Raw genomic sequence first — 7,500 nt, 5'->3', positions numbered from 1 at the left:
AACTAACGAATGATATTCATGTTTGTTGACCACATACCATGATCACACAGTAATGCGATCTGAGGTCAGAAGAATAGTGTGAGAACATGCCATTTGCTGTGACCTAACATTTTTACCCAACAAAACCAACGGCTTAACACATGACGACTTGACTCTTTATTGATGAATAGTACAGCCCGCGATTTTGTCAGTCGTGACGAGTGACTCGTACATGATGTAGAATTTCTTGTTTTACATACATTTCTTCTATGTGTGATGACAATTGGTTCATGTAAATCCTTGCGTTGCCGTTGTCATTTCCCTTATCTACTCTCATATCTATCAGAGACAGATGGTAATTCAAACCAGGTGCATGCGGATCACTACTGACGTCTCCCTGCAAATTTATATAAATAACTGGCTAGTGGTACTTAATACCCCCTCTTCCCTGTTGCCTTTCTTTTTCTCTTACTATCTGGCCCTTACATGGTTTACCGACAATAACCGACACGGAACCGAAGGAGGACCCTGCTGCAGAAACAGTCACCTTAGGATGCTGTGGGAAGGACATCACCAGAAGATTGCCGTAGGCCTGCGAACCAGGATGTTCGTCAGAGCAGGTATTAAGCTGCCCCATGATGTAGTGGAAGGGCGCCCCTGCGGGACGCCCGTAGATCCATGAAGGACCAGGAACTCGCCAGCGCAGGTACCAGTCGCCCCAGGATACTGTGGAAGGGCGCCGCCTGCCTGGACGCCCGCAGATCCAGTCAACTTCTCCATGAGCTCGTCAGCGCAGGGATCAGCCACCTTGAGTTGCTGATGAGGACGCCGCCTGCCTGGACATCCAGACAAAGATTACAAGGACGTAAGAACGAGTATGCAGCCAAGAAGGAACTGGATGAGATGTGCAAGGATGTGTGGATGAATACGCCGCCCAGTTAGACCTGGACAAGAACTATGAGGAAGTCTAGATGAATCCGAAGTCAAGGAGACCTGTGCGAGACCTATGAAGACGTGTGGATGTCGAGGACGAATGTATTATACCAAGGACCACGAAGAAGAGGATGACGGAGATGAGCAGCCATGAAGATGCACCAAGGACAACGTATGCAAGCGAGATGACCAGCTAATCAGGGCCAGCCAACTTAGGTCACCCTTGAGGCCAATCTAAGGCGCCTCAAGGGCGAGGTGTGAGCAGGTGGCCGAGCAATATGAAGGGTATATGGAGGGTCATTAACAGACAGAACCGGTGACGCTCACTACTTGTGCCGAGGATGACCCAGCTTACTCAGTTCGTGTCCAGCACTCGACATGACCAGGTCGTTACCAATTCTGGTCCCACCAGGGCTGATTGGCGGGTCACGTGACCCCGCGCAGCGTTTACCCTAAGACATCGTCTCGTGTGTTCCCTTACGTACACACACAAACGCACACATATACATATATATGTATATATATGTATATATATAATTACACACACACACACACACACACACACACACACACACACACACACACACACACACACACAATATATATATATATATATATATATATATATATATATATATATATATATATATATAGTATATATATATATATATATATATATATATATATATATATATAATATATATATATATATATATATATATTATATGTGTTGTGTGTGTGTGTGTGTGTGTGTGTGTGTGTGTGTGTGTGTGTGTGTGTGTGTGTGTATATATGTATGTATATACATATACATATATATTAACACTTACAAAATGATTATGCATATATATATATATATATATATATATATATATATATATATATATATATATATATATATATATATATATATATATGATTATATATATACACACAGAGTGAGATACAGAGACAGAAACAGAGAGAGAGAGAGACAGACAGAGACAGAGACAGAGAAAGAGACAGAGAGAGTGAGAGAGAACAAATCTGAAGATTTCTAATAGGGTAATATTCCGATAAATCTTCTCTGAGTAAAAAGAAAACTACCTTTCTCTATCCCATAAGCACACGCATTGCTTATTCCATTACTTTTACTATTGTTATTACTTAGATTATGTGTGGCAACAGAGGAACCCATTTTCATCCATTCACCTACTTCAGTTCATCAGCATTTTTGCAGAGGAACCAGTGAGTCTTGTCCTTGGCTTTATTGCCGAAGACCATGATGTTATTTGGATCGGCGTTCCTGGGCAGCTCGGGCCGACCCGGGACGTACAGCGCGAAGGGGCCGGCCGCGATCATCTCCGGCGCCTCCTGCGGGAGAGTCGAGAGTCAGACAGAGGCACAGGGCCGGTTCCTGTAACCGAGTACACACACATGTGTGTGTGTGTGTGTGTACTCGGTGTGTGTGTGTGTGTGTGGTGTGTGTGTGTGTGTGTGTATGTAGTGTGATTATGGTTGTATGTGATAGTATATATTATATATATATGTATATATATATATATATGTATATATATATGTATATATATATATATATATATATATATATATATATATATATTATATATACATACATACATACATACATATATATACTGTGTGTGTGTGTGTGTGAATGTGTGTGTGTGTGTGTGTGTGTGTGTGTGTGTGTGTGTGTGTGTGTGTGTGTGTGTGTGTGTGTGTGTGTGTGTGTGTGATGAATATATAAATAAATAGATAAATATATATATATATATATATATATATATATATATATATATCAGTATATATCTATATAATGTATATACATATATATACACATATATGTATATATACATATATATATATATGCATATCTATAATAATAATACATAATATATAGTATATATATATATATATATATATATATATATATACATATAAATACATATTTATATATATATATATATATATATTAATAATAATATATATATAATATATATATATATATTATATATATATATATATATAATATATACATATATATATATATATATATGATATATATATATATAATATATATATATACATACATATGTTTATATACATAAAAAACATGTTTATATATTTTAATATATACAGATTATATATTATATTATATATATATATATAATATATATATATATATGTATATATATATATATTTTTTTATTATATACATATATATACATATACATAATATATATACTTTTACCACATAAGCCCCGGGTGGCCGAGGTTTGGGGGGATCAAGTGTTAGAGCGGCGGATCTAATCGGGTACGAGCAACGATCGCCGGGTTGTCACTGGCGGGGCGTTCACCTTGGGGAAGGAACTTCCAGCCACTGGTGGCCAAGCCGCTGGGTCAAGTGCTAGGTCCTGCCGGGTAAATAGAGAGAAAAGAAAAAAAAAAAAAAAAAAAACAACGGCGAACGGCACTCTCCGAAACCACCGGGAAATCCACGTAAATAAATGGAACCACTAATCGTAAGCGGGTGGCCGTGGTTGACCCGTCGAACTCAGACATGTCACGACCGAAAAAAAGTACGAGGTTTAACACCGCATCAGTACTTCCTTAGGGAAAGAAACCACCTCGATTGCATACCTAGCCACTGAGGTGCATAACCCAATCAAATTTGGATCCCAAAATGGATAAATAAGATAATGATTACATAAAACAACCCCGGGCCCCTCCGTGGAAAGGTAATTGACCTACATATCACCAAACATCACAGCATGAAAAATAAAATAATATATAATTTTGACCACGGTCAGATATATGAACTACTTATACAACAACAACACACATATAACACACATATAACACAATATACATATAACAACATATAACACATCCCAACATATATATATATATAATTTATACGTACAAAATAGTTGTTTTTATGTTGTTGTTTGTTTGTTTTGTCCCAATTCGTTATTCTTAAATTTCATTATTTTGCCTTTTCTTATATAACTAAGGCCCGGTCCGAATGGTTAGCGTGGACTCAAGCTGTCCGACGGAATATATTCGAGGTTCAGTCACCGACCCCTTCTTTTTCCCTCAAGGGTAACTTCACTTTGTTGCTCCCCTAGCCACGTGCGGCCAAATCCAGCTCAAGCCTGCCCTCCCTATGGGCACTTATATAAAATATATATTACTTAATATAAATATAATAATATAAATAATATAAATAATATAGTATCATATTATATTCATGGAATGAATGGAACTACATATATATTAATACATACAAATATAAAATATATAATATCTATATATCAGCTAAATATAACATACTTAATATAAAAATATATATCATATATATACTATATATAATATATCATATAATACATATATATATAACATAATGTGTATATGTATTCTTTTTTTTAACGGTAGGTTCATTTGAGCCGCCTTTCACAGTATGATATTAATTTGTTATTATGCTCTTGACAGTACGTAGGTAGGGCCCAGTCCTTTCACGGAGATCGATAACCTTTTAATGTATATTCTACTCTATTATAATGTATGGCACACTTGATTAGGCGCTGCCACCCAGATGGCTAGGTAGGCAACAAGAGAATCCTTGCCCCAAGGGACAACGTGGCGCCGAGACAACGAACCTAACTAATGCCGTCTGACGTCTTGAGTCCGACGCTCTAATTTTCGGTCCACTCGCGGCTCCCGGTATTGGTACCACAATATTATTATATTGTAATAACACATATTAACACATACGGTTTGTTATATATATATATAGCATACGTATATTATTATATAAATTATTTATTTTCATATTATATACTACTATTGATAGTATATTTTGTTGTGTGTTGTATATTATTATTATATTTTATTTTATATATTGCATGTATAACACTTTGATGTACTACCCACCACATGATATAATATAATATTATATATACATGTACATAATTTATATATATATATATATATATATATATATATATATATATATATATATATATATATACATTATATATAACACACAGCAACACACACATATATTTATATAGTATATATATTACTATATATTAATATATTTATTATATATAATATGATATATTTATATTAGTTTGTGTTGTGTGTGTGTGTGTACATATATAAATATTATATTTTAAATATATATAATATATGAATATATGTATTACTTATAGTAATAATTATATATATTATATATAGGTATATATATAAATAGCTCATGGACATACATATGGTCTAGTTAGCATCATATAACCAATTCATATATGTATAAGCATATTATATGTAGTATAGTTCATAAACCATGAATATATGGGTGATTCTCTGAGCCGAGGATTAACGATGGCGGCATAGTTAGTGTTCACTGTTTCATGCTTTTTGTTGCAGTGCCACCGGTACTGGCATAGAGAAAAGCTTACTGCAAAGCTGCAGCTCTCCTCATCAAGACATTCCAGTGCCTCTCGTGGCCAACCATGGAAATTAGGTACCTTGCGGTCCTAGGCTGAACTGTGGAGGCTCTTAGAGCAGCAGCAGGCCCTACGGGTTTATGGAGTCATAGCCCACCAGCGTGTGGACACGCCCTGGCCTTGTACTAACTCCTATCCCCGTGCTCCCTAGGGGAGGCAGGCCTTACCAGTCCACCTCCCTGAGATAATCCAACTGGCAGTGCAGCATATAGTGCTGGGGGGAGGGCAAACGTCCCTCTTACTGATCAGGTAAGGCAGGCTGTGGGTCCTACTGGGTTGGCGACTGGGGGTGGGGTTACCCATCGTCCCGTCTGGGTCCCGGCGGCCGCCAACCTGGCATGAGGTTTGTGGGACAAAGCCCACGGGACCCCCACATTAAGGGGCCTGCAGTCAGCCAACAAGGAACTTCACCTCGATTGCCTGCCTAGCCACTGGGTGGCCAAGCCAGCCCAAGTCAGGGCCGGGTAAATAAAGATGGTGACTCGGGAAAAAAAAAAAAAAAAAATACACCGGGCGGAAGGCAATGGCAAACCACCGCTCTAAATTGCCAAGAAAAATCATGGAAAGCCCATGATCGTCAAGGCCGCGGTGGCCGAATGGTTAGAGTATCGGACTCAGACTGTCACGACGGCAATCTGAGTTCAAGGGTTCGAGTCACCGGCCGGCGCGTTGTTCCCTTGGGCAAGGAACTTCACCTCGATTGCCTACCTAGCCACTGTGCGGGCAAGCCAGCCCAAGTCAGTGCTGGTCAGAGAGAGAATGATTACCTAAAGGGTAACACCGGCACTCTCCGTGGAAAGGAACTGGGGACCCTACCACGTACTCACTCCAAGAGCATCACAACATGAAAAAACTAAGTATCATGCTGTGACCACGGCGGCTCAGACATGAACCTACCGTTAAAAGAAGAAGAAGTCAGCCAACCCTCACTGTATGGGGCAACATCAATGGGGTTGGCAGAGGTAGCATCCACCTGAAGTGATTGCCCAAGTTAAACTTCAGGTGGGCTGTCAGGGTGGGAGCTTGGAACGTCCACTCTTTGCAACAGGACGATCGGTTACCACTACTGTTGAAGGAGCTAAAGTAGTTGAGGGTTGAGGTGGCTGCTCTCTCTGGGGCGAGATGACCTGGTTGCAGCACGATTAGTGTGGGTGGCTACACTTACTACTGGTCGGGCTACAGCAATGGTCACTATCTTCAGGGAGTAGCCATAGCCATCTCCAGCAGAATTCAACCCTCGGTAGTAGAGGTCACTCCAGTTGATAAGTGTATAATGGTATTGAGGCTGAAGCTTACATTTGGCTTCATGTCTCTTATTGCTGTGTACACTCCTACTGATGTTTATGAACTTGATACAAAAGAGATATTTTATGTCAAACTTGCATCTGTGATAGATAGTTGTTCTCGGCAAGATATTTGTATTATTCTGGGTGATTTCAATGCGGTTTCTGGCTGCAACTGAGCTGGCTATGAGATGTCTGTTGGTCCTGATGGTTCAGGAGCTGATGCTTGCAGTGAAAATAGCTTCCTTTTCCGGGAATTTGCTAGGTCCCAGAAATTGAGAATTTCTGACCCTTGATACCAGCGTTCTGGCCCGCTGAACCTATGGCAATGGGCTTGCATGTTGTGCTGTCTGCCATCTGGCAGACTGGTACCGTAACCCCTGACTTACTGAGGAGTGTGGTCATCCCTCTCTGGAAGGGGAAAGGGGATCGATGGAACTGCAGCAATAACCGAGGCATTACAATGCTCAGTATACCGACCAAGGTTCTCGCTCACATCCTTCTGAGACATATCAGGGATCATCTGCTGAGGCACCAGAGGCTGGAGTAATCTGGATTCATTCCTGTTAAGTCCACAATAGACCATATCCTGATGCTTAGAGTCATTGTAGAATGCTGATGTGAATTTGGGCGTGGGCTACCTGCAGTCTATGTCGACCGCAAGAAGTCGTTTGATACAGCGCATCGCAAATCACTCTGGGAGATTTTGAGATTGAGAGAAATTCCAACAAGGATTATTGGATAATGGCAAGCCTGTATACTGGTACTGAAAGGGCAGTAAAATGTGGTGGGGCCCCTCC

The 7,500-nt window shown here is 39.5% G+C and overlaps 1 protein-coding gene across 1 annotated transcript in view; it reads right to left on the bottom strand.

Annotated features, from left to right (window-relative positions):
* The window catches only part of LOC119584438 (lysozyme-like), a 10,467-nt gene extending 8,214 nt beyond the window's left edge, over positions 1-2,253 (bottom strand). Inside the window, exon 1 of the mRNA XM_037933039.1 lies at positions 2,108-2,253. The gene's annotated coding sequence lies outside the window, so the exon portion shown is untranslated. The remainder of the gene's footprint in view (positions 1-2,107) is intronic.
* Positions 2,254-7,500: the final 5,247 nt, after the last annotated feature.

This window comes from Penaeus monodon, chromosome 18 (genome assembly GCF_015228065.2).
Source record: "Penaeus monodon isolate SGIC_2016 chromosome 18, NSTDA_Pmon_1, whole genome shotgun sequence".
NCBI classification, from domain to species: Eukaryota; Metazoa; Arthropoda; class Malacostraca; order Decapoda; family Penaeidae; genus Penaeus; species Penaeus monodon.
The sequence above is the reverse complement of the archived record's forward strand: the minus strand, read 5'-3'. Positions and strand labels throughout refer to the sequence as shown.